We start from the raw sequence: 27,407 nt of genomic DNA on the forward strand, positions 1-27,407 counted from the left end.
CACACCATGCTCCAACCCCTGCTCACGATGCCAGGCACTTTGCAGGTGCCCAAGTCCACAAAGTGACACAGTAAGAAAGCCCATAACCTGGAAAGGAAGCCAGCCTGTGCCCTTCCACGGCGATGAACAGGAACAAGCCCCCGTTCCCCAGGCAGCAGGGAGGTCCCAGCCAGAAGATAACACTCTGCTTGGTCTTCCATGCAGAGGCCAGAGATAAGCAACATCTGCCCATGGAGACAGAAGGCAGGGCAGGGCCACTTGGTCTAGGCAGCCACTGGGGGACACGACGGAGATGTCCAGGTGCTGGCGGCGGTTTCACGTGTGATATGGATGGTAGCTGTGTGGCTGGGTTCACTTTGTACAATCCATCACACCAGGCACTGAAAGCGTGCACACCCAGTAGGCATGCTTCCCAGCGGGGAACAGTAATGCCCACTCTCAAAAGAAAGTGCACTGGCCAGACGCGGTGGCTCATGCCTGTAATTCCAACACTTTGGGAGGCCGAGGCGGGTGGGTCACCTGAGGTCAGGAGTTCAAGACCAGCCTGGCCAACATGGTGAAACCCCATCTCTACTAAAAATACAAAAATTAGGTGGGCATGGTGATACACACCTGTAATCCCAGCTACTCGAGAGGCTGAGGCAGGAGAATCGCTTGAACCTGGGAGGCAGAGGTTGCAGTGGCATGATCTCAGTTCACTGCAACCTCTGCCTCCGGGGTTCAAGCGATTCTCCTGCCTCAGCCTTTTGAGGTGACAAAGCAAGACCCCATCTCAAAAAGAAAAAAAAAATGAAAGTGCACAGATCCTGCCCTCCTTCCCTGCTGGGACTGGGACATTTCTATGGGCAGGGAAGTGAGGGAAGAAGAGGCAAGAACCCAAGTGTCACTTGTTCACGGAAAGCAAGAGAAGTCCCAATCAGCCCCAGTGCAAGACAGCTCTGCACAGGATGGGGTGCAGCTGGGCTGTCACGGCAACACCACACCTGGAGACCCTAGGGGCCACAGGGTATGGGACACACGCTCTTGGTGGAACCACTTCCCTTTAGCAACCAAAAAGGCAAACATAGCACGTGGGCAGAGGGGAGGTGTGCCAAGCAGAAAGTAGTGGTGACAGAGGCAGGGGTGCACAGGAGGGAATGGAAAGGTATCAGAACCACAGCAACAAGGGGACCTAGACACTTGGGAGGGTAGCCGTCAAGTCGGGCTCCTATTAGGGCTATACGTGGTGAGTCCCTGAACAGAGGGCAACTGAGTCCTACAGTCTGCTGCCCCCGTTTAATGGCCTCAATGGCCACAAAGGCTGGTGCAGCAGGGCTGAGCAGCCAGGCGCCCAATCCCCACCCCTTGTAATCCCCACCCCATCAGCTGTGGCAGCCCCCAGGGGCGGAGCTTGAAAGCTTGAGCTGCTCTTTTCAAAGGGCAAGGCAGACACAGACATGTGACATGGGCTCCCGGTGGCTGCCAGCAGAGGAGGTAAACACACATGGGAACACAGTGTCGCTGTTCCTGGGGCCTGGGCAGAGAAAGCCCTAACGTCGGGAAACCCTCTGGATTGCAAATCCACTGCAATGCCCTGCTGCCCTCCTATCTCCGCAGCAACACCTCACCAATCTACACTCTCTGGCTATTAAATGGCATTTTTTATTTTTTATTTTTTTGAGATGGAGTTTTGCTCTTGTCGCCCAGGCTGGAGTGCAATGGTGTGATCTCGGCTCACTGCAACCTCTACCTCCCGGGTTCAAGCGATTCTCCTGCCTCAGCCTGCTGAGTCGTTGGGATTACAGGTGCATGCCACCACGCCCAGCAAACTTTTGTAGTTTTTTTAGTAGAGACAGGGTTTCACCATGTTGTCCAGTCTGGTCTCAAATTCCTGACCTCAGGTGATCCACCCGCCTTGGCCTCCCAAAGTGCTGGGATTACAAAAGGGAGCTACTGCGCCAGGCCTAAATGGCATTTTATCATGACAAATTTTCTTTTTCTTTTTTTTTTGAGATGGAGTCTTGCTATGTTGCCCAGGCTGGAGTGCAGTGGCACGATCTCAGCTCACTGCAAGCTCCACCTCCTGGGTTTGCGCCATTCTCCTGCCTCAGCCTCCCGAGTAGCTGGGACAATAGGCACCAGCCACCACACCCGGCTAATTTTTTTGTATTTTTAGTAGAGACGGGGTTTCACTGTGTTAGCCAGGATGGTCTTGATCTCCTGGCCTCGTAGTCTGCCCGCCTCGGCCTCCCAAAGTACTGGGATTACAGGCGTGAGCCACCGCGCCCAGCCTATCACAACACATTTTCTACAGTGGTACTCTCTCCTCAGATCTTCACACTGCTTCCGGGGCATTACTTCAGCCTCACACCAGAGGATCACTGTCTCTTCCCAGTTCCAAGGAGCAACACAAACAAGAGGCATCGTGAGCAGACAGAAGGCTCTGGACACAGGGTGGCCCCATCCTCAGGCCCTCCTGGGAGGAACACTCAGCTTCCTCACAAGCCAGGAACAGGTCAGCTTCACAGCGGCCCCTGCGGCCTGAGTGGTTAGTGAAAACAAAAAGGGGGCACTCCTACCACACCCGCAAAGAGGGTGAAGGCAAGCACTTCAAGTTAGCGTGGCACTGAAGATCTTGATGGATGCACCCTCAAATGTCAGCAAGCGCACCAGGGGAGCAGCCGTTGGGAGAAGGACGCTGGCCTTTTTTATTTTTAAGAATGCATAAACTATTCTTGCAATCTAAAAGGAAGTTGAGAGAAAAGGGGAAAAGCTGCAGTGATAACCTCAAAAGGCAGCTCAGTCCTTCTGGGGTGACCTTGTTTTCACAGAGCCCATCCTTATAGTAGGAATAGGCTTGTTTTCAAGATAGCCCAAACCCTATGGTAGGAGCCAACAAAGGCCAGGCTCTGCCATGCTGCTACCATGTGCTGACTGACACATCACCAAATGATGGGCCCTGTTTCTCATGCATCTGGCGTGCCAATGACAAGCATGGCCCTACTTCGAGAAGTCTTCCCAGCCTCCCTGTCCTGGGCCATTTCTCTCCAGACCCCTTCTGGGGTCCCTGAGAAGTCCCTCATATCTCTGTGGGTGTTTTCAGAAGCAGCACGCTTAGGTGGGCACCAGGGTGCCCTCCAAGTTCGCCATCCGGTGCAGAAGCCAGGCACAGGATCAAGTTCCCAGGACACTGCATGTGATTACACACACTGCAAAATGTAATCAGAATGACAGCCCACATGTGAAGACCAAGGAAGCACAAGGGGCTGGCAGCCCAGGCAGAGCTGATAGCTGGTCACCTCAGCTCGGGGAAGGGCTATGGCCACCACACATCACAGCAGGCAGGGGCTTGGTCTGAGGGGCCTGCAGTCTGGGGACATGCAAGTAACACAAAGCTGTGTAGGGGCCCAAGAGGGTGGGGGCACCAAAGCACCCCCCCCCCGGACCACCAGAGCACTAGGATCCTGTGGGAACAGAGGCTCTGCTGTGTCCATCTAACAACATGGTCACCCTCTCCAGCTGCCCCCAACCCACCCAACAGGACACAGATGCAGGAAAACTCCTAGGAGAGTGGCCCAGGAGTAGTAGAGGCACTGGGAGCGGGCCCTGGATCTGAATGACCTTGGGAATACCATCTGTCCCCTTAGCCTGAGTTTTCCTTGTGTGAGCAGGACTGGATCAATGAATGCTTGCCCCAAAAGGCTGCCCAAAGGCAAATGAGCTAGCCTTCCAAAGAGCTACTCAGCTACCCCTTACAGCTGCTGTCACATCTGCCTCATGGAAGAGGTCTCTGCCCCCAGAGTGGCAGCAAAACAGTGGTTAGCAGGTCTGGAGCCACACGACAGGCCTGGTCAGTGCAGACAGCCCTGGCCAGGACAGGGCATGTGACATTCCTGAAGAGGAAGGGGGCCTGAGGCCCAGGGACTTGTCCAAGGGCAGAAGGTTCACTCTAAAGCTTGTGGCCCAGCAGGAAGCCCAGGGAGCACAGAAGAGGTGCTGGGGGCAGGGAAGGTGGGGGGTCTCAGCAAACAGCCCTCTCTGTGCCCACTTCCCTAGAGGAAAATGGGCAAAGCCCAGGCTGCGGTGGGGCAAGGACTGCCCTGAGTGCAGCCCTGCCAGCCCCTACCTCTGATGTCTGGAGGTGGGGGTGGGGGATCTAACTACCCAAACCTCCCCAGGAAGGCCGCATTCAGGCGCAGGGATGACCCAGCACTTACTATCTACTCACACCCACAATAGCTGTCACCCTGCCGGCCCGCAGCAGGCCGCGGGTAGGGGACAGAGTGACTGGGCTCCAGAGCTGTCACTGATGCTGGCCAAGGCCGCGCAGCCCACCCATCCTGCAGGGACCACGCAGCACCCGGCCCTGTCAGTCTCAGCCTCCCGGCAGCTAGTCTGGTTCCCACCTGCCAGTGTCCCTCGCATCCCGTGTCAGCGGGGAGTATCAAAAACGCCCTCCAATAAGGCGCGGGGCATTTCGTCAGCCGGGATCGACGTGGTAGCCCCTGACCCAGCCGCCTGATTCTATACCATACCTCAGAAAGGGGAAACTGAGGCAGGGCGAGGCGGTGCGGCCAGCCCACCCACCTTCAAGCAGCCTAGCCCGGTCCGCGCACCCAGAGCCCGGTGCCCCCGAGCCCAGGCCGGCCAGGCCACGAGAGGAGTCGGCCAGCCCCGGAGCCGCGCACTCACCGCCTCCGCCGCCGCCGACTTCCGGGTGCCGCGGCCCGCGCGCCACCGCAGCCAGACCCAGTCCCTGCCCGGGCCCGAAAGGCCGGCGCGCTCAACCATTGGGCGCGCGCAGCGAGGGGCGGGGCGGCGCGCCGCATGCCGGAGTCCCGTTGGCTGCGAGCGCTGTCGCTCGGAGGCTGCAGACTCCTGGCGCCCCGCCCCCGGGGCTGCGCCATGGCTTGGAGCTGCGCGGGCGTCTGAGCGCTTCCCGATCCCGCGGCCTTCGGGTGCTCCGCGACTCCCTGCCTGCGGGGACGCCCTGGGAGGTTGCAGCCGCCCCACAGCTCATGCCCTCATGGACACCATCTATCACCTGCCTACCCTGCGGCCTCTCTCGAAAGAGCTACAGGAATGCTCACTTCTGGAAGGGCCCCCTCAGACTGCGACCTGGTCTTCCCATCCTGTCCACTCAACCCCGCCTCTGGACCTGGCCATCCTCCCCCTGGCCATCCCTTCCTTCACTTTATGGCCTCCAGGTCGGCTCTTTCCTCCTTGATGTCCCTGCCATTCCCAGTATGGACCCCAGACCCTGGACTAGGCATTTGAGCACTATACCCTGCACACCCATCCCCTCCCCTACTTTCACCCCCCCACTGTAGCCTCTGAGCTCACATCCAGGTCCAGGCCCCAGTGACGAGGGGCTGGCCCAGCTTGACTTGTGCAGGGCGAGCAGGTGGACACTGACTGGGGCCCTCCCAACAGGACAGAGGCATGAGCTGGGACTCCTGCTCCAGTGGCCTCCGGGCTGTGCCTGGGCCTATGTGGCAGAAAGGTGGAGAGTCAAAGCCCAGAGGCCCATGCCCTGCCTCAAAGAGTGAGCACTCAAAAAACTATGACATGGATGACAAGGACGTTAGGGATAATGATAATGTGTAAAGCACTCTAAACCCAATGTCTGGGTCAGCAGTTGTTTCACCCCACTTTATAGATGTAAACACTGAGACTTGGAGGAGTTATGTCATTCAGTTGAAGTCAAAAAAGGTGGCAAGCATGAGAGGCCAGATTAGCTTCAACCTGCGTTGAAGACGTAGGTGCCCTGATGCCCTGCAGAAAACTGGGGCTCAGGGATGGGAAGAACCTGGCTGGTAATTAGCAAAGGCAAGAGTCTAACCTGGACCTACATGCAGACCCGTTGTGCTCCACACTTTTGCTGTCTTATCCGTGTTTCTCCTGGAATCCAACAGAACCTTTCACAACATGAGTAAACCAAGGACTCCAGATGTCCAGGGACTCATGGCTAGTGGGCTGCAGACCCAGCCAGACATGGTTGTCTCTCCCACCATCCAGCAGTGGGATCGTGTAGGGCTGGTACCAGTGATTTCCCTCTGAGCAGCCAAACCTATGCAATCTATAGGGCCAAGAGGTGGTGATGGTGGACAAGTGGGATCTGGGGCTTGGGGGTGATGGGCTCTGCCCTGGGGTTCATGGCAGCAGCTGCAGAGTGGGCTGCCCCAAAGCACCAGACCATGCACCTCAAAGCTGGACATGAGTTGACTAAGGTTTCCCTTTGCCCACGAAGAGGGATGCAGTAACATGTCAGATGGTGGTTTGCTTCCTGTTCTGTCATAGCTTGTGGCCTTGGGCCAACCCCACCCCCAGCCACACTTTTCCCAGCTAGACAGAGCCAGAGAAGACACTCTGATGTTCTTTGTTACCACTGACACTCCAGTCTGGATGACATGTGATGCCAGGAAACAGGTGACAGCAGATGAGATGGGTCTAGGGTGGGCACCTAAGCCCTGGGAGCTTGGGGCTGCAACAGGCTCACTGACATCCAACCTCTAATTGCACATAAACTTAGATAGGAAGCTCACTACCTCCTGTGGCCACTCTTTTGGTTTCAACAGCTCCAACTGTTGAAAAGTTCTTCTTGATATCCAGCTGAAAGCATTTTCTCTCTGTGACTTTCCCTGTGGGCCCCACAGCTGTCCCTATGGAGCTAGGTGACAATATGAGAGAGGGAGGACACTGGGCTACTGGTCCCTGTGGTCTCCCTTGCTGTATTTTTCTTTCTTTTTTTCTTTTTTTTGAGATGGAGTCTTGCTCTGTCTTCTAGGCTGCAGTGCAGTGGTTCAGTCTCAGCTCACTGCAACCTCCGCCTCCCAGGTTCAAGGGATCTCCTGCCTCAGCCTCCCAAGTAGCTGGGACTATGGGTGTCTACCACCATGCCCAGCTACCTTTTTTTGGTATTCTTTTAGTAGAGATGGGGTTTTGCTATGTTGGCCAGGCTGGTCTCAAACTCCTGACCTCTGGTGATTCGCCTGCCTTGGCCTCCCAAAGTGCTGGGATTACAGGCATGAGCCACTGCGCCCAGCCTCCCTGGCTGTGTTTCTGACCCCTGGCTGCAGCCTAATGGGCCAACTGCTGGACAGCAGTCCTTAGTCCTATTTGAATTGGTGCTGCCCCCACATCCTCTGACCTCAGCCAGTGATCCTGCCTGCCAAGGGCAGACAAGTCTCTGTAACCCTATGGGTGGTAGGGGTGGTGAAGAGGGGAGAGGTAGTCTCACTTGCACAGATGTTGGTGTATGGTTCTCTCTTTTGTGCTCTTTCAACAGAGAGGTCTGTCCAGTCCTTGCAAGTCTGGGGAGGGGGTGGTACAGGACTATGAGGTCACTGTGAGAAGAGGGGCTCCAGCAGAACCAGGGTCCAGTGGCCTTGGAGAGATGGCTGGGGACAGCTGGACTCATTATGTCTACTCCTAAATGGAGGAAACGACCCCTCAGCTACACAGTACCTGGGCCAGAATGTCACCATGGTGCTGCTCCAGAGGATGACAGCTACCTGGCTTGTGAGGGCCCCTATTCTAGGGACAGATACTTTATTCTGCCCTCCCAGAGCAGCAAGCAACAACCCTATGCCAGGAGGCCAACTGGCACATGAAGTGCCAGCTCCAATCGATTGATAGTAGCTGCCTGGCTCTGAAAGGTAGCTGGGATCGATTCACCATGCTGCCAGCACACAGATGGACCCAGCGGTGGCCCCAGCAGTGAGTCCTTGCCTTGGGCCATTTCATTTTCTTTGTCCTGGCCAAGGAATGATTGGGTGAACACACTGGACTCCCAATATGGGTGGAAAAGACAAGAGTGTCTGGTCACACCCCTCCACCACCCATGAGCACGGTTGTGGGCAGTTTGGTTCCCCAGGTGGCCTTGGGGAATGCAATGAGCTGAGGAACTGGTCATCTCCAGGTGCATCCAGGGCAGGAAAGGCTGACAGCATGCATGAGCCAGGGTCACTGGCCAAGAAGTCATCTTAGGACCTCCCCCTAGAAAAGCCCACTGGGCAGCATCCCTGCTGGTTCCCCCCACACCACAAGGTTACGCGGAGCTGGCGGGCGGAGGGTCATGGTCCCACTCATGTCAGGTACTCTCAATCTGGATAGGAAACGCAACCATGCCAATCTCAACAGGCAGTGAAGCCGCGTTTCTTTCTGACTCTAGGTAAGGTGGAGAAAATGGGACAGCAGTACGGGGGCATAAACGCACAACTCCGCTTCCCCAGATGGAGGGCTGTGGGGCTGTGAGGATGCCAGGAGGAGGTAATAAGGAAAGGCGGCCCCATGGGGGACCTGAAAGATGGAACAAGCCTAAGAGGTCTCCACATCCAGGCCTGGTGGGGGAGGTGAGCCCCTGGTTTACCGAAGGGGTCCCTTCCTGCCCTCGGAAATAAGGCAGCCTACCTCCACGGCCGCCCCGCTCCGGGGGCCCAGGGGCGGTGAGGGTGAGAGAGTCCCCAGGGTCAGACGACTGTGTTCAAGCAAGTCAGAACCTCTCTGAGGCTGTTTCCCAACTATAAAATGGGGATAGTGGCAGAACTCTCCCTCGCGGTTAGCGTGAGAAATACAATTCCATGTCGACAGGAAGGCGCGGCGCGCACCGCGCAGCGCACAGCGAGTAGCAGGGGCTGAAGAAGGATACCTGTGAACTGGGGGTGGTAATGGAGGCTACGCGGCCGGAATCCGGGGAAGGGGCGCCGGCCCTACCAGTCCCTGCTCGGGGCTGGATGGTCGGGGGATGTTCTCGTAACTCGGCGGGGAGGAAGCGGCCCCGCTTACCCGGCCACCACCACCGCAAAGGTTCGGACAGGTGCCGGGGCCTCGGCCCCTCCGCGAGGGGGGCCGGTCAGCCGCCGGGACTGACATCCCGAAGGCCCAATGGAGAGCCGTCATCTCCGCGCACCCGTCCAATCGGCGCCGGTTGCCGTGCCGCGCCGGGTCTCTCGGCCAATGGGAAAATTTGCGGTCAGATGGGGCGGGGCGGAGTCCCGCGTTGCCGGCCCGTCCCGCTTTGCACACGGGCCGCGTGAGGGCGGGAGGGCTGGCACAGGGTCTCGGGTTGCGTGCTGGGTCCAGAGGGAGGGGGCGGTCCCCGCACCGGCCTGAGTTGCGGCCCAGTGGACGGCGACCCTCGCCGCGCCCCGCCCTGAGAACGCCGCTCCCTGCGCGCCGAGGGACCCGGGGACGCCCTTCTGGGTCCGGGGCCGCGCTGCGGAGCCTTCCACGCTGCGCAGCCGCCCACGCTGCGCTCCAGGTAAGCTTGAGCCAGTGGGCGGGGTGCGGGACCCGGGGCTGGGGCCGCGGGTCGAAGCCGGGACTGGGGGCGGGGCTGCAGATCTGGGACGCGTTCCGGGCAGCGGTCCGGCCTGGGTCCTGTGCCCGGAGTCGAGATCAGGGCAAGGGTCTGGGCCGGGCTTCGGAGTCGATCTCCGCCCCACCCGCATCTTGTCCGTGCGCTCTGCGGCGCTGGAGACCTCGGGCCGGGGGAGGGGGCGGGTCTCTTTGTGCGCGGTCTCGGAGCCCTACTCGACCCGGCCGGGCGCCTTGCGTCGAGCTCTCCAGCTGAGCGTGGCCCGACCCCGCAGCCGTGTCAGCCCCGCTCGACGCTTGTCGCCTAGCTGCCAGGGCCCTGCGGCCACGGAAACTTTCCAGCGGCCCGAGGGGCGGCAGGCCGGGAACTTTCCTGGGGCAGCGCGCCGTCGGGAAACGCAGGGGCACCGACGGCCCGGAGGGATGTCCTCGCGCCGCGCTGCTCCTGCCGCCTCGGTGGTGAGCGAGGGCACGCCACCTGGATTCCCGGCCTGGGTCTCCCTCCCCACGTCGGCCTGCGCCCCCTCGGGGCCCGTGCAGAGCATGTCTTCTGCACTCTGGGAGCCTCTGCTCGGTTTGCTGGGGAGTCGCCCTGGGCAGATGGCCTGGGATCTCCAGCCTATTTTAATTTTTAAATAATTAAATATTGGCTGCTTATAAAATTTCACCGTTTCTTAGCTATGTGTAACGTAACATACTTAAAATGGAACCAAAGGACTTCAGCTCCCTTTCCCTACACCCAGGCATATTTAGAAATAAGGAAAATAAAGGTGCCCTGTGGGTGTTTTTTAAAGTAGGCTCTTCATGCTGCTAATAACCTCAGGTGGGTACCCACACCGCTGTGGGGGAAGCCTTCTCTATGGTATGGGCCAGCGGGGTGCAGTGGGAGCCTCCACCTCTCCTGACCTTAGCTTCTCTGGGGTAGCTGCCTTTACTTCTTCCTACTTCGTTACTACTGCCTTATCTGCCTTTGGTCTGGGATCCAGGCTGTGGTTAGAGGTCTGGTCCAAACAGGGCGGGTGTTACCTGTCTTGTACTCACTGTATTGGAGCTGAGATGGTGCTGAATGCAGGGGGCAGTCAGCGCTCTCTTGCCCAGTGTGCCATGCCAGTGGCCAGTCAGTTCCTGAGCAGGTGATCCAGGCCTTAGGTCAGGCCACAGTGTGAACCACAGCGTGTCTGGGAAGGCATTTCCCCCAGTCTTGCCGCATCCTGTCTACAATGTCTGCTCCCAATTGTCACCTGACCCCACCCTACCCCCATTTTGGGGTCCACCAGGGCCCAGCAGAGGACTGGGCACAGAACATTCGCTAAGGGACTCAAGTCCCAGCTGAGAGGGTAGTTGAGCACAGCCAAGCCAGCCCCTGCCCAGCTCTTGGCTGAGCTGCCCTGTCAGATTTTTCTGCATAAACACAAGAACCTCCTGACCAAGGTGCTTCCTGGGAGAACAAGGTCTGACCTTCAGTCCTGCTAAATTTGAGCCTCCCCACCCACCACATCTGGGCTGCTGGGCTTCCATGTTTGCTCTGGCACCCCTTCCAGAGGTGGCCCTGCAGTGTGTTCCCTCCCTCTGCATCTCTGTGGCTCTGTGAGGGTAGGGTAGCACCCCTCCTCCTGTTTGTGCTACTAGGGATTCAGGGTGAGTTCACTGTGCTCCGTCACCCCAGGAGTCTGGCCTGGGGGAGCATGAGGCTGTCTGGAGTGAGGACAGGAGGAGCAGGAGCAGCAGGATCCCCAGTCTCTGGGAGGAGCAGGGAGCTCTGCGCATGGATGCCAGGCATCACCCTCTGTCTAGCCCATCTGTCGTGTTCCCCACCTGGCCCTGGCAGAGGGAGTGACAGGGTAGAGTTGGGATAGGGAGTCAGGGCCCACTCTGTAGATGGGGCCAGGAATGGAGGGTGGGAGTCCAGGGACAGCACTGCAGAGCACCAGGTGGGCCTTGGGGGTCCTGGGGACTTCCCTGATGGTGGCTTAGTCGTGGGGAGGTGTCTGTTCTTTTGCCACCAGCTTCAGTTAAGACCAGGATGAGGCCAGTCGTGGTGGCTCACGCCTGTAATCCCAACACTTTGGGAGGCCAAGGCAGGCGGATCACCTGAGGTCAAGAGTTAGACACGAGCCTGGCCAACATGGCGAAACCCCGTCTCTACTAAAAATACAAAAATTAGCCAGTCATGGTGGCATGTGCCTGTAGTCCCAGCTACTTGGGAGGCTGATGCAGAATTGTTTGAACCAGGGAGGTGAGGTGAGGGTTACAGTGAGCCGAGATCACACCACTCTTCTCCAGCCTGGGTGATAGAGTGAGACTCTGTCTCAAAAAACAAACAAACAAAAAAAACCAGGATGGACTGGTCACGGTGGCTCACGCCTGTAATCCCAACACTTTGGGAGGCCGAGGCAGGCAGACAGATCACATGAGGTCAGGAGTTTGAGACCAGCCTGGCCAATATGGTGAAACCCTGTTTCTACTAAAAATACAAAAAAATTAGCTGGGCCTGGTGGCACATCCTATAATCCCCGCTGCTGGGGAGACTGAGGCAGGAGGGTTGCCTGAACCCGGGAGGCAGAAGTTGCAGTGAGCCAAGATCGTGCCATCGCACTCCAGCCTGGGTGACAGGGCGAGACTTCGTCTCAAAAAAAAAAAAACCCAGAAAAACCCAAGATGAAGTCTTGGGTTACTCTGAGGAGACACGGTATCAAGGATCCCTTAGTAGGCTTTCCTGGCTCAGGGGCTTCACATCTCGGCCTATTTCAGGTCAGGAAGATGACCCAGAGCTGGTGGATGCCTGGGGCCACAGAGTTCACCCCACCCCATAACCAGTTAGGCACAGGTCCTTCCCACTGCCCCTGCTGACTGAGGGACTGCCATCTCTTGCAAAGCAATGGGGAGCCGAGCGTGGCCACCAGAGGGCAGCTGGGACCGCCATGGCAGGCAAGACTGGCTCCACCCAGCTTCCTGCAGCAGACCAGGACCCTTCCCCAGACTACTGGCTTGGATGACCGGAGCTCAGCCTCTGAGCTGCCTGTGGAGGGCCTGGAGTTAGAGAGGAGCCAAGCAAGTCCCCTTGGTGCCCCTCACACACTTAGTGCAGACGGAAGGAGGCCTGAAGGCCAAATGGTGGGTGACCACACACAGGCTCAGTGGGGATAGTGAAAGACTAGCCCTGTGCCTATGTAGCCCCAAAAGTGCAGTGTCCTTCAAGTGTGTTTCCAGGGGCCTCCCAGGCCTTCCCAGGTGTGGGCTGTGTCTCAATGTCCACAGTAGAAGTGGGCGTGTTCTCACTATGTGCCCAGAGTGGCAGCAGGCCTAGGAGAACACTGGGTTTTGCTGTAGTGGACACCATTGTCATTGAGCAGCAAGGACCTTCCCTGTCCAGTGGCCATGGGGCACTCCACGCACCTGCCTGCATTGGCTGTTACCAGGGCATGTTCTCAGCTACCTGCAGTCAGTGTCACTTCCCGCTCACAGAGCAGGAAGTGAGGAGACTTGGGGAGGTGGTGGCCTGCTGAGACCACATTTCAGGGAGTGCAGAATGAGCTCACCTGGGCTCCTCACTGCCTACCCAGCCCGGGCTGCATCCTCTATCCCAGTTCTGGGCCCAGTGTGTACCCATGGGAGCTGCCCCGTGCTGTCAGCCATCCAAGGGGCTGTAGCTTGCTAATCTGGCTTTGTGGCCTGGGCCAGGCTCATGCCCCAGTATGAGACCTCTCAACCCTTTGATTGGACCATGGATACCGTGCCAGAACCACAGGCCTTCCTAGGGCATCAGTGGGGTGTAGCCAGGGGCTGGCAGAGCCCCGTGGCCAGCCACTGGGTCTGGAGAGTTTAGTTGGGGGGCCCATGCCAGGCCATCCTCACTGGGGGAAAGGGCCCAATAAAGGGTGTGGTCGTCCCCCTGCCTTGAGGCAGCTGGTACTGGGTCCTTGGCCAGGCAGGTGACCTCAGGGCCTGCAGAGCAGCCTTGAAGTGGTACTCGGGGGGCTCCCCAAGGTGTGCACCCCCTACCTTTCCATATGATCCCATCACTAGTTCTGCCTTCACATCACTGTCCTGCCTGTCATCCCTCTGTCCGTCCACTGCCCAGAGCTCCCTTAGGTTGGCCACAGATGCTCTGCTCTGCCCCTGCCTGTACGATACTGCTGTGGCTAGCGTACCCTTAGGAAGGAGACCTGCAGCTCTGGCTGCTCCTACCATCCAGCCTCCTGTGGTGCTGCTGTTCTCTGCTCCCACCCATCTCCTGGGGGAAGCCCTCTCCAGTGCCTCACTTGAACCCCTTCCCGGGGTCTCCTATTGGTTCTCCCATATGGTTGCAGGTTCTTGGCCTGGCTGGACCCCATGAGGTGGGAGGCCCATGAGTAAAGAGCCGTGTTCTTCTTTGGCCACACTTCCCCATCTGGGTGGGGGACTTTGGGAGGCCCTGGGGGCAGGAAGACCTGAGTTAAATCCTGGCCCAGCCACTGTCTGGCCTGGACCCAGTTTCTCCATGTGTAAAATGGGGTATATAGCCAACCTGAGGCACCTGGTAGTGTCAGTGAGATGATGGCTCACAGCCAGTGTGTCGTGAGTCTGTGGCACATGGTGACTCCTCGGGAGGGGCTGGTGCTTATCAGGGCTGATTTAAAAACGTCACATGGTTCTCTGTGGTTCAAAACCTATGTGAACACTTAAGCTAAAAGCAGAGGTTTCCTAGAAATGTCACACTCAGAGCAAAAGCTGGTTCCTAAGCCTCAGACCTTGGAGTAGGAGCAGCATCTCTTCTTGGGGACGCAGTGCTGGTGGGTGGGCTCCCAGCCGGGCCCGCCCCTCTCAGGCACATACACACACTCATATTCACATGCACACACATGCATATGCACATGTGCCTGGCTTGGTCCCTGGTTCTTCCCTGCCTCAGGCCCCGTGTCCCATCCCCCATGATCCCACCCTGAGGCGTAGCCTGTCGCCCACCCTCACTTGGACCCCTTCCCATGATGAAGAGGCTGTTGGGAGACAGGGAGACACACCATGGGGGCGCCAGAATGGACCATGACCACAAAGGACTATTGGGCAGAGCCCCAGAACCATCTAGAAAACACCGTAGAGCTGAGGGAGAGAGCTCTCATTACCCATGTCCCCCAGAGACGGCCTCCCGTCCGAGGCCCAGCCCTTCCCTGTCTGTCTGCGGTGTCCTGTTTTTCATTTTTACGACATGAACATTCTGGCAACATCCCCAGGCCTAGATATAACGAGAGGGAATGTGTCCCCGGGGCCATTGGCTGAGACAGGAAACCGCAGGGTCCTTCCCTGAGGAAGGCTGAAGGCTGTGTGAGCACAGGCACCCCTTTGTCTCCTGCTCCAGCCCATAAGCCTGAGCACCCCAGGCTTGAGTGCCAGGTCCCCCGTCCCAGACAAATGGTCATTCATACCTGGCCTCCGCTCCAGGGCCAGGAACCTGCCTGCTTCCCTGCCTTCCCTGTCCTGGAGACTGTTGGGGGCAGCTGCCTGCCTGGGAGGGCCCAGGATCTGTGTTGGCCTCAGGGAACCTCAGGAGAGGCACATGGCCTGGCCTACAAGGCAGGAGCAGACTCCAGGGAGGTAGAGCAGGTGCCTTGTGGAGCTATGAGCACCTACGTGGGCCAGGAGGGCGTGGGCCAGCAGGACCTGAGCCTGGCTACCCTGGGGTGGGAGTCCTCCTGCTGTGCTGTGTGTGATGGGGAAGACATCATTATTCGTCCACATCTCTGAAGGATCACGTTCCTGAAGGATGGTCAACAGCATTAGAAATGCTGACAAGGAACCCTGGCAGCCCAGTGTCAACTGCAGTCCTGGACACGTGGGGACAAGAAGGTACACATGAGTGTGTGGTTATGAGTCAGGAGCACCATGGGATGACCTTCAGGTCAGGCTTGACAAAGTCCTTCTTAGAGGACGGTCTGGGCTGGTGTACCTTTATCCAGCAGGGACTTACCAGCTGGATTGACCTCACTTGTGTCTTCTGGTTTCCCTGCAGGAGCCAGAGCCCACAGGGTGGGCATCAGGACATGCTGATCTCCCCTCAAGACAGGTGAGTGGCCTGGGTTTAGCTTGGGGACATCCTCTCCCACATGGACAGCAGAGTGTTTTTGTGGGCCTGGAGGGTGGGGGTGACAGGGATGGACTGTGGCCGTGGACACGGTGTGCTCCTGGTCCTTCTCACCCTGGGTGGGCACAGCTCCTGGGCTGGACAGGGTGGATGTGAGGGCCTCCTGCCTCCCAGCTTCAGGCCAGTTTGTTACTGGCCTGAATATGGACAGCAGCCACTGTTTTGATGTCTGGCTTTAGGGACAAGCCTGTTTGGGGCTGGCTGACTAGGTTGCTGGTTGGTGTTGGTTTGGACATTCACTGGGTCTGCTCTTCACCTGCCTTAGCTAGTATGCCAGCCGCAGTAGCATCCAGTATTGGCACAGCCATTCACTTGCCCCTGGGAGACTGGAGCCACAGGGACAGAGGATAGTCCTGGAGGCCAGGCACACAAAACTTTGTCTGAAAGGGTCAGAGAGTAATTCAATTTTGCAAGCCTTATGGTCTCTGTCACAGTTGCAGTGCTCTGCCATTGTAGGATGAAAATGGCTGCAGACAGCCCGTAACTGAATAGTCTGAACGGGCTCTGATCACAGCCATAGACCACGTGTACTGGCCCGTGGCCTCGGGTATTATCTGTGTTGGGGATTCCTCTGCTTATCATGGCTGCTAGCTCCAGTGGGACTGAGGCATAGTGCCCAGGTTGGAGCGTGGCAGGGTTGGAGGCTGAGTGGTCCATGTCCCCCAGGACCCTCTGAAGGGTGGTAAGGCATACCCTGCTCATAGCCACGCTAACAGGGTTTTGTCGTGATGGGTGCTATGCTATTCTGCAGAGTGGGTGATGACTTAAAAGAATGGCTCCTGGCCGTTCTTGTTCCTTCAGTCCCACCCTGGCCATTTGCCTGTCCCCCCAGAAAGCAGTCTCTGTGGGAGGCATGGCTGACAGCCCTGTGGTTTCTCAGTGACACTTAGTGCCCAGTGTGGAGGCGTGGCCCAACCAGTGCTGTGCTTAAGTGGTAGGGAGAAGGCCATGGCCTCCGGATGCCTGAGTGACCTGGGCTGAGGGCTCTAGGACAGAGGGGAGGGACAGGATGACTGACTCCTTGCCTGTTCCCAAGTCCTTGGGCGTGGAAAGTTGCCAGCTAGGTCAGCCTAGTGGGAGCTGGGTCTGCTGCCTCCTGGCTGTGTGGGAGGATCAGCGTCTGCCCGAGAATGTCACTGCTCAGGACATTTGGCTATGCAGGGTCTTCTGGGTTGGGACAAAGAGGCTCAGGCAAGGTACTTGGGTTGCTTGTGGCATGGGGATGGGGCATCTCAGGGTGGCAAGAGGAGCTGTCCCACTGGCCTTAACTCCTCATAGGCCACCACACTTCAGGGAGGCCAGGTCAGCCAGATGCCAAACAACAGCCCTGGTAACAAGGCCCGCAGGAGGGTGGTTGGCTGGGCAGGTCCAAGGCTGCGCAGGCACACTTGCTCACTCTCCCTCCTGTTGCTTGCTCCTTTCTTGTCCCTCCTTTTCCCTCTCCCTTCCAGTTCTTGGTCTTCTCTGTGTTTCTCTGTGGCCCTCTCTGTGCCTCTTTCTCTGCCTTTCCCCATCTCCTGTCCTGCCCACCTGGAATGTGGTGATTGTTTATTCTGGTCTGCTGTGGTGATTGATTTGTCATGTCTGCTCTGGGTGCTGGTGTGGTGCTGGCCTGGGCAACCTGGGCCCTGGCTTGTGGCTGCCTGCTCTGCTGGGCCCTGAGGTGTGGTCCTGCCCACAGCAGGAGGGAGCCTCAGGGCTCAGCTGGGACAGGGGCTGATATAAACACCCATGTGTTGCCATACTCAGCACCCACTCACCCAGCCTCATGCTGAGTCCTGGGCATCACAGACACATCAGGCCCAGCCCTTCCCCTGAGGAGCTCCCAGCCGGGTTGAGGAGACACGCAGAGAAACAACACAACAGACAGAGAAACCAGTGGCCAACTGTGGAGTTACAAGATGGTGATGAGTAGCAGGGCTCCCTTAGGAGGGGGAGCTGGGAGGGTGTGATGGGGTAGTGCACGCTGAGACCAGGCCTGGGTGAGAAGAGCTGGCGGGGACACAGATGCCCTGCCCTTTCCCATAGCTGACCAGCAGTGGTGTCCTGTCAGAGATCAGCACCAGCCTGGCCTCCTCCATCAGCCGCCATGTGCCTGCGGGGTGTTGCGGCTTCGTCTCCTGTGGCTGCCTGGCCCCCATGCCGGGCTTTCTCTTGGGTTTTGATGGGTTTCTCAGCCGTTATGTGAGTCCTTATATATAAAAGATATTCATTCTTCACTCATTTTCTGTCTGCTGTACATTTTCTCACCCTTTTAATTTTCGTTTATGATCATTTTGATGTCAAGAATGTTTTACATTTTGTGGTGAAGTCTGTTGGATTTTTCCCCATTTTTATTTTATTTTTTAAGTTTTATTTTTTATTATTATTTTTTGAGACAGAGTCTCGCTCTGTCCCCCAGGCTGGAGTGTAGTGGTGTGATCTCGGCTCACTGCAAGCTCCGCCTCCCGGGTTCACATCATTCTCCTGCCTCAGCCTCCCGTGTAGCTGGGATTACAGGCGCCCGCCACCATGCCCGGCTAATTTTTTGTATTTTTAGTGGAGACAGGGTTTCACCCTGTTAGCCAGGATGGTCTCGATCTCCTGACCTCGTGATCTGCCCGCCTCGGCCTCCCAAAGTGCTGGGATTACAGGCGTGAGCCACCACACCCGGCCTTTCTCCATTTTTAGATATTCCGTCACTCTGTGTAGTCACCCTCCCTAGCATATAGCCAGATAAACATGCACCTGTCTTTTCTTCTAGAAGGTATTTTTCCTTTAGTTTTGTACACAGGATTTAATCTGTCTGTCTTAGTCCACTTGGTGCTGCTGTATCAGAATACCTGAGACTGGCTAATTCCTGAAAAACAAAGACTTATTTCTAACAATTCTGGAGACGGGGAAGTCCAGGATTGAGGGGCCACATCTGGCGAGGGCCTTCTTGTCACTGCATACCCCAGGACCAGGAGGTGGCAGAAGGGCAGGAGCACAGGTGAGAGAGCGCTGAAGGAGGCAGAACCCATCCTTTTATCAGGAACCTGCGCCCGAGATAACAAATCCACTCCCACAGTAACGGAATTAATCCATTCATGTGCAGAGCCCTTGTGACCTAAACATCTCTTAGAGGTCCCACTTTCAACACTGTTGTGTTGGGAATTAAGTTTCCAGCACATGGACTTTGGGCACACATTCAGCCCATAGCACCAACTAGTATTTATTCTGATGTGAACGGGCAGCAGTGATTTAACTTTGTTTTTACAGCTGCATCTGAACTATTTCCTTTTTGTTTGTTTGTTTTGTGACAGTCTCCCTCTGTCACCCAGGCTGGGGTGCAGTGGTGCATCCTCAGCTCACTGCAACCTTCACCTCCCAGGTTCAAGCAATTCTCCTGCCTCAGCCTCCCGAGTAGCTGGGATTACAGGCGCCTGCCACCATCCCCGGTTTAATTTTTGTAATTTTTTTTTTTTTTTTTTAAATAGAGATGGGGTTTCGCCATGTTGGCCAGGCTGGTGTTGAACTCCTGACCTCAGGTGATCCTCCCACCTCAGCCTCCCAAAGTGCTGGGATTATAGGCATGAGCCACCGCGCCCAGCCTGAACTGTTTCTTGACTAGTGTCTTCTGTGATTAGAAAATGGAAACGCCCCAACGCCTTCGTGTCTTACAGTTTGTGGTTGCCGGTGTTGTAAAGATCGGGGTGGGGGGCCTCCTGGCTGTCGGTCTGCTGGCAGGTGTCCCAAGTATCCTGTGTGTGCCTCTAGGGGTTGTGTGTGGTCGTTCTCTGGGGGGGGGGGGGGTTTCTTCTCCCTGGGACCTGTGTGGGACTCCCTGTGAGCTGGCACTGCTGGAGCAGGCTGGCTCCCCTGCGAGGGTTGTGGTGTGCCTGGGACCCGTTTCCTGAGAGTAAGGCCTGGGCCCCCACAGCCACCTGGCCCTCTCTGTGGGTGCCTGGCCTTTCGATGCTGTATGCTAAGGTTGCGGACACTGCTGGGACCTCGGGGCCCACAGCCCCTGAGCCAGCCTGTGGTGAGGGGTGTGACTCTCCTGACGTCAGCTCACATGGCCTTTCTTTTTTGAGACGGAGTCTCGCTCTGTCGCCCAGGCTGGAGTGCAGTGGCCGGATCTCAGCTCACTGCAAACTCCGCCTCCCGGTTTTACGCCGTTCTCCCGCCTCAGCCTCCCGAGTAGCTGGGACTACAGGCGCCAGCCACCTCGCCCAGCTAGTTTTTTGTATTTTTTAGTAGAGATGGGGTTTCACCATGTTAGCCAGGATGGTCTCTATCTCCTGACCTCGTAATCCACCCGTCTCGGCCTCCCAAAGTGCTGGGATTACAGGCTTGAGCCACCGCGCCCGGCCAACTCACATGGCCTTTCATGGGGAAGCAGGAGGGTGTCCCTTGCCCAGGCTGCTGGGAGGACTGGCCTCATCCTCGAGGGTCATGGGCTCCAATATCCTTGTGACCTGAGGCAGAGTTGTTACAGGAAAGGGGTCCTGATCCAAACCCCAAGAGAGGGTTCTTAGACCTTGCACAAGAAAGAATTCAGGGCGAGTCCACAGTGCAAAGTGAAAGCAAGTTTATTAAGAAAGTAAAGGAATAAAAGAATGGCTACTCCATAGACAGCAGCTCTGAGGGCTGCTGGTTGCCCATTTTTATGATGATTTTTTGATGATAATGCTAAACAAGAAGTGGATTATTCATGTCTCCCCTTTTTAGACTATACAGAGTAACTTCCTGACATTGCCATGGCATGTGTAAACTGTCATGGCGCTGGTGGGAGTGTAGCAGTGAGGACAACCAGAGGTCACTCTTGTGACCATTTTGGTTTTGGTGGGTTTTCGCCAGCTCATTTACCGCAAACTGTTTTATCAGCAAGGTCTTTATGACCTGTATTTTGTGCCGACTTACTATCTCATTCTGTGACTTAGAATGCCTTAATAGTCTGGGAAGTCATCCCAGTAGGTGTCAGCCTCATTTTACCCAGCTCCTATTCAAGATGGAGTTGTTCTGGTTCACATGCCTCCGACAGAGGCACTGCCAGACCAGGGGCTCATGTGTGTCCTCTTTGTGTCCCAGCCTTGGGCTGGTGGGCAGGTGGTGGTCGGCGATCTGGCTGCTGCATGAAGACCTTCTCTTTGTGGCTGGAGAGCCTGGTGTAGGCTGGCCAGCCACCCCCGCTGTGCCGCCCCTTGTTCAGGATGACTCGTGGCTGGTGGTGAGGTTGTGCTATGGGGTCAACCTGGGGAGGCCAGCAGTGCTCAGGACACCAGCAAGGGCCCTGGTCATGCCATGTACAGGGACTCTCCTGAGCTGTACACAGGCTACAGTGCAGTGGCTGTTTGGTGCATTTCATCCCCTGTGTCTACCCCAGCTCTCGCCTCGTCTCTGTCCTCCCTGGAGCATCCCAGGCCCCTGGGCTTGCCTCTCTGGTCCCTCCTTGGGCCTCCTGTGTCCCACTGGCTGCAGTTGGCTCTGGCTGTTATTGAAGCCTCCCTGGGCTCAGGCTGGGTGCCTGACCCACAGCAGAGGGCATCCTTTGAGTCAGGTCCAATGCAGTAGGAGTGTTCCTGTGGGAGTGCCCCCCTAAAGCTCAGATTTGGGGAGCCTGAGGCTTCTCTCACCTGCCTGGTAGAGGACGTGGGGACAGCTATACGGAGTGAGGCTGGGGAAGATGGGCGCTGGGCGCCCCACACCCCCTCCCCTGTGGCCCATCTTGCCAGGTTGACCATTTTGCAGTTGATAACTTCAGTATTTAAAATATGCCTTTAGTTAAACTTTCTCTTTTTAAAATATTTTTACTCTTCCTGAAATTTTAATTAGGCCATTTACATGTCTGAATTTACTTGCTGCATTTTGCAAGATAATGATGCTGCAGAGATGGCTACCAACCCCATCCTCCCAGTCCTCCCCAGGGCCTTTGCTGTGTGCCCTGAGGGGAGGTGCTGGGTGCCCCCAGGGCCCATCCAGGGGATCCATAGTCCCTGGAGGGCCAGTGAGTATACAGGTGGAAAAAGTGAGGCCAGGCCACTGAGCAGTCAGAGACCGCGTAAGTGGAGAGGTCTCACCCTGGACAAGGTCCACCCTTCACTAGGCAACGTCTCCCTCCTCAGAGGCTCCACCACCCACCCTAGGCCTGGAGTTGAGGCCCTTACAGTGCCACAGACGTGTTTCCTGCATCTGCTGGGCCAGGCTCCCCTGGGTGTGCCTGAGAGGCTGAGAGCCAAGGCAGAGGCCAGGTGACTATGGTGCCAGCACCCCCCCTTTTTTTTTTTTGAGACAGAGTCTCACTCTGTCACTCAGGCTGGAGTGCAATGGTGCAGTCTTGGCTCACTGCAACCTCTGCCTCCTGGGTTCAAGTGATTTTCGTGCCTCAGCCATCTAAGTAGCTGGGACTACAGGCACCTGCCACCACACCTGGCTAATTTTTGTATTTTTAGTAGAGATGGGGTTTTGTCACATTGGCCAGGCTGGTCTCAAACTTCTAGCCCCAAGTGACCTGCCCGCCTCGGCTTCCCAAAATGCTGGGATTACAGGTGTAAGCCATCGTGCCTGGCCCTTTAAATAATGAAGCAGTATGTGCTTGTTTATAGAAAATATAGAAAACACAGCAAAGGAGGAACAAAAACTTATGCTTGTTGCAGGCGCACAGCCCAGCACACCTGACCTCCCCCACCCTCCCCGATGTGTGCTTTCTAAGTGTGATGTGTGCCACGGTCCTGTGCCCCGGCACTGCCCATCAGCGCCCCCTGTTGTCATACCCTTGGTGTTCCACTGCGGTGGGCTTGCCTCTCCTCTGGCACCCCAGCTCCTTCCCCTCCAGCCTTGCTCTTTTCCCAGGCGTGTTCAGGAGACAGCTTCCATCTTGGATGTTCAGGCTGTTTCCAACTTTTCTCCACTATCAGGGCTGCAGCAACAAACATTTCATGCCATGAGTAGCTTTTCTGTATTTGAACAACTTGGGCTTGACCTTGAGGTCCCGGTGGGGCAGAAAATGTGTGTGTGCTGGGGGCAGAGACTTGGTGGGATGATCAGACACCAGGGATACCAAGGCCTCAGGTAGCAGCTGAGGGAAGGGGCCCCAGCAGCCCCTCTCCAGAGAGACAGCCACTCCCACCTTCTGCAGACAGCGCCCACCTGGGGCCCTGCACTGAGGACAGACCCCCACAATGGGAAGACAGACAGTGCAGGAATCTGCCCCTTCCATGAAGTGCCGCTACCCTATGCATGGCTCCGTATCTGTGAATTAGGAGCCCAGATCCCCCAGCGGGGGTGTGTGAGGTGACACAGTTCCTGGTTTGCTATGGGATCCAGGCCATCCTGGGCCCGGAGCTGGCCCACCTAGCTTGCCTCTAGCACCTCGCACAGTAGGTGCAGGAGCTTCTTGCTTAGCTTCTGTTTCCTGCCAGTCCTGTGCCTTTTCTTACCCCAGCCTGGTCCCTGTGGGTGTTGGTGCCGGGTGATGCCAGCACTCCTGCAGATGATCGCCGGCCAGGCAGGCCTCTGGGACCCGCAGCAAGGGTATTGCTGGATCCCGGTTGTGAAGATGGTTCACCGGGCTGAGCCTCCTGTGCACACAGCTAGTGCACCTCAGCTTCCCCCAGCCTCCGGTTACAAGCCCATGTGCAGGTGCGGGCGCCAGGGCTCTGTGGAGGGGATCAGCTGTGCCCCTTGCAACATGCCATGGGCTACCAGGTCTCCCAGCACGGAGAAGGATGAGGCTGTGGGGACCCTGTTGAGAAGCCCTGACAGCCCTGAGGGGAGTAGGAGGAGGGAGAGGAGGGATTCGGGAGGAGGTGGGGGACAGGGAGATTTGGGATGGGATTCCGGTTTGGGTTCAGGAGGAGTTGGGGTACAGGAGAAGTGAGGTCAGCAAGAGGTGGTTAGGGGCCTGGAGCCATGGCCTGGGGATGGAGGGGAGAAGGATGACACCCCTCATGTTGTTTTTCTTTTCTTGAGACAGTCTCACTCTTGCCTGTGCTAGAGTGCAGTGGCGTGATCTCAGCTCACTGCAGCCTCCACCTCCCAGGTTCAAGTGATTCTTCTCTCTCAGCCTCCTGAGTAGCTGAGACTACAGGCATGTGCCACCACAGTGGGCTAACTTTTGATTTCTTTTCTTTTTTCTTTTTTGAGAAGGAGTTTCACTCTTGTTGCCCAGGCTGGAGTGCAATGGTGTGATCTCAGCTCACCGCAACCTCCACCTCCCGGGTTCAAGCAATTCTCCTGCCTCAGCCTCCCAAGTAGCTGGGATTATAGGCATAAACCTCCATGCCTGGCTAATTTTTTTTTTTTTTTTTTGTATTTTTAGTAGAGATGGGGTTTCACCACGTTGGTCAGGCTGGTCTCGAACTCCCGAACTCAGGTGATCCGCCCGCCTCGGCCTCCCAAAGTGCTGGAATTACAGGTGTGATCCACCGCACAGCCTAATTTTTGGTATTTTTAGTAGGGACGGGGTTTCACCATGTTGGCCAGGCTGGTCTCAAACTCCTGACCTCAAGTGATCCGCTCGCCTTGGCCTCCCAAAGTGCTGGGATTATAGGCGTGAGCCACTGTGTCGGTCCTATGTTCTAAGCACCCTGGCTGCACCTGGCACCTTTTGGGAACCGAGGTTGCTGGAGAGGGGCCTTCTGAATACACTAGGGCAGGTTGGCTGTGGCACCGGGTCCTCCAGTCAGTGAGCAGAGACTGTAAGCCGCACCTGTGTCCCCCTGCCTGGGGAGAATGGGGTCTTACTGCCTCCTGGGAGGGCCAGCAGCCTGGCTAGGGCCCTGGAGAGGACAGGGCATGGTCAGGGCATGGTCAGGACCCCACCTGGTTCCACCTCCTCTCAGCTGGAGCTCCCCCAACCCAACTGCTGTACCCGCTGAGGCCCAGACTCAACTGGGGCCAGGGACTTGGATGAGACCCATCTTCCTCCAGGACCTTAGAACCTGTGGGAGAGGAGTGTCTTATACTGGGGAAACCGAGGTTCAGTGAGCCAGCCCAGCCGCAGGCAAGCGCACCCTCCGTTTCCAGCCTTTTTGGTGACATTTCTGTGGCATTTGCCCATCTGCAGGGAGCTATTGTTTGTAATGAGACTAATTCAGTTATTTGTGTTTGAAGAAAGAATTCCGAACGTTTATTTACCAAACCTGTGAAAGAGGCATTGGTTAATTTTAAACTAAGGCTTCATGTTCACAGACTTGTTTTTGCAGAGCCAGGGTCTTCCAGAGGTTCAGTGTTGCTGGGGGTGGGTGTAGGCAGGCCCCAGAGTGTGGTGCAAGGAAGGAGGCTGCCTGTGACCCAGTGACCCACGCTGACAGCCTTGTGTCCTGGGGAGCCCTGGGTCTCGAGGTCCATTCCGTAAGCTAGCATGGTCCCCTTACTCCTGGTGCTCGCCCCCAACCCTAAACCCACCTGTCCTGCCCTGTTTACTTGGAGTCTCTCAACCCCCACTGTATTAGGCTCTTCTTTCACTGCTATAAAGAAATACCTGAGACTGGGAAATTTATAAAGAAAAGAGGTTTAATTGGCTCACAGTTCTGCAGGCTGTACAGGGAACATAGCTCCAACATCAGCTTCTGGCGAAACCTCGGGAAGCTTCCAGTCCTGGCAGAAGGGGAAGCGAGAGCAGGCATTTCACATGGCGAAAACAGGATCAAGAGAGAGAGGAGGAGGAGGTACCACACACTTTTATGCAGCCAGATCTCATGAGAATTCACTCACTGTTGCAAGGACAGCACCAAGGGGATGGCGTGAAAACATTCATGAGAAATCTGCCCCCATGATCCATTCATCTCCCACCAGACCCCACCTTCAGCATTGGGGATTACATTTCAATATGAGATTTGGGCAGGGACAAATATTCAAACTATATCACCTGCCGATAGTGATTACCTCCCAGAGCCACTGCCACTTTGGTAGGGCAGGAGGAGTGTCCCCCAAATCTGAGGACAGCAGGCTTGGGCAGCGAGAAGGGGACTGGGTAGGAGTGGGGTAGTGTCCCCTGTCCCTTCCCCTGCAACTGGTAGGGGCTCTTTCTTCCAGGGCCTTGGAAGCTCCTGTGCTGAGCCTGGTTTTCTTGCCCACTGCTTCAGCAAATGTTTATGATTTCCTCCTGGGAGTCTTCCCATCCCCTTCAGGATAAAAGCCTGAAGTCCCTGGGACACCACCATCCTTACTGCTTGCCCACCCCCACGTTGGACTCTGCAGAGTGCTTGGGTGGCCCACTCCCTGATCGTTCTAGATGCAGAGATGGCCTCACCAAGGTAGCGCCTCCTGAGCCTCTGGAGCCCCAGGGCAGTCCTTCTCATGACACTTCTTCAATTTCCTGTACAAATTGCCTTCAGTGTAGGGCCCAGCTCTGATTCTTCAGGCTGGTCTGCGCACGGGAGCTATGATGCTTTGCTGGCCAGTGCACTGTTCCTGGCTGCTCATCCTTGCTTTCTTTGTGCAGCAGAAACACCTCAAGCACCTGCTATGTGTCAGGTGCTGTGCTGGCTGCTGCACTTGCCCTGACCTGTCACCCAGCAGAAGCCCAGGTAGTTTCTGTCTCTGACTTTCAGTTTCAGCTGTAGAGGCAGGGGAAGGTTTAGATTTTTGTAAATCTCTGCACAGGCAGAGGCCTGGGAGCACAACAGGGAATTTGACAGTGTGATCCTGGGCTCACAGGTTAATTTTCTGTATCTTCTCTAGTCCTGTCCTCTCTGAACAATATCTGTTGAAAATTTCTCTCTTTCTGGCTTGTGAAAGGTAGTCAGTGATAGGTACAATTTTTATTCCCTTAACTTCCATATTTTCTTGGTCATTTCAATGAGAATTTTTGTTTGGGGCCTAATTTACTCATATTCATCCTTTATAGTTTGATAATTAAACGGTTTAAGGCTTTGAATTTACCTCTGAGGACAATTCTGGCTGTAACCCATACATTTTAAGGTATGATACGGGAGTATATTTTTTCAGTTTCTAAACAGACAATTCTGTATTCTTTTTCTTTTTTTTAGCCTTTATTATTATTATTATTATTACACTTTAAGTTCTAGGGTACATGTGTACAACGTGCAGGTTTGTTACATATGTATACAATTCTGTATTCTTACATTTTTATTTTTATTTTTTGAGACAGGATCTCACTCTGTCACCCAAGCTGGAGTTCAGTAGCATGATTAGAGCTCACTGCAGCCTCGACCTCCCAGGCCCCAGTGATCCTCCTACCTCAGCCTCTCAAGTAGCTGGGACTACAGGTGCATGCCAGCATGCCTGGCTAATTTTTTTTTTTTTTTGGAGATGGAATCTCACTCTGTCACCTAGGCTGGAGGGCGGTGGCACAATCTTGGCTCACTGCAATCTCCACCTCCTGGGTTCAAGTGATATTCCTGCCTCAGCCCCCCTAGTAGCTGGGACTGTAGGTGCATGCCACCATGCCCGTCTAATTTTTTTGTATTTTTAGTAGAGACGGGGTTTCACCGTGTTGGCGAGGCTGGTCTTGAACTCCTGAGCTCAGGTGATCTACCTGCCTCGGCCTCCCAAAGTGCTGGGATTACAGGCATGAGCATCTGGCCATGCCTGGTTAATTTTTGCATTTTTTGTACAGACAGGTTTGTGCCATGTTGCCCAGGTTGGTCTCCAACTTCTGGGCCCCAGAAATCCACTTGCCTTGGCCTCCCAAAGTGCTGGGATTACAGGTGTGAGCCACTGCACCCAGCCTTAAATTTTTACCTTTGATAACTATTTATTTAAAAAGGGTAGGCCAGGCGCGGTGGCTCATGCTTGTAATACCAGCACTTTGGGAGGCTGAGGCAGGCAGATCACGAGGTCAATAGATCAAGACCATCCTGGTCAACATGGTGAAACCCCGTCTCTACTAAAAATAAAAAAAAAATTAAAAAAATTACCTGGGTGGGCCGGGTGCGGTGGCTCAAGCCTGTAATCCCAGCACTTTGGGAGGCTGAGACGGGCGGATCACGAGGTCAGGAGATCGAGACCATCCTGGCTAACCCGGTGAAACCCCGTCTCTACTAAAAATACAAAAAACTAGCCG

The 27,407-nt window shown here is 56.0% G+C and overlaps 2 protein-coding genes across 12 annotated transcripts in view; one reads left to right on the forward strand and one right to left on the reverse strand.

Annotated features, from left to right (window-relative positions):
• The window catches only part of TANGO2 (transport and golgi organization 2 homolog), a 49,235-nt gene extending 44,499 nt beyond the window's left edge, over positions 1-4,736 (reverse strand). For 5 of the 11 annotated variants that reach the window (XR_001882358.1, XM_017856695.1, XM_017856688.1 and 2 more), the window contains exon 1: positions 4,672-4,729. The gene's annotated coding sequence lies outside the window, so the exon portion shown is untranslated. Of the gene's footprint in view, positions 1-4,514 lie in introns of all 11 variants that reach the window. The other 6 variants (XR_001882359.1, XM_017856693.1, XM_017856694.1 and 3 more) reach the window with 5 other exon arrangements.
• A 4,235-nt stretch (positions 4,737-8,971) lies between these two features.
• ARVCF (ARVCF delta catenin family member) overlaps positions 8,972-27,407 on the forward strand; it is a 58,141-nt gene continuing 39,705 nt past the window's right edge. The window contains 2 exon segments of the mRNA XM_017856641.1: positions 8,972-9,241; positions 15,284-15,337. The gene's annotated coding sequence lies outside the window, so the exon portion shown is untranslated.

This window comes from Rhinopithecus bieti, unplaced genomic scaffold (genome assembly GCF_001698545.2).
Source record: "Rhinopithecus bieti isolate Rb0 unplaced genomic scaffold, ASM169854v2 scaffold_44745, whole genome shotgun sequence".
Taxonomy (NCBI): domain Eukaryota; kingdom Metazoa; phylum Chordata; class Mammalia; order Primates; family Cercopithecidae; genus Rhinopithecus; species Rhinopithecus bieti.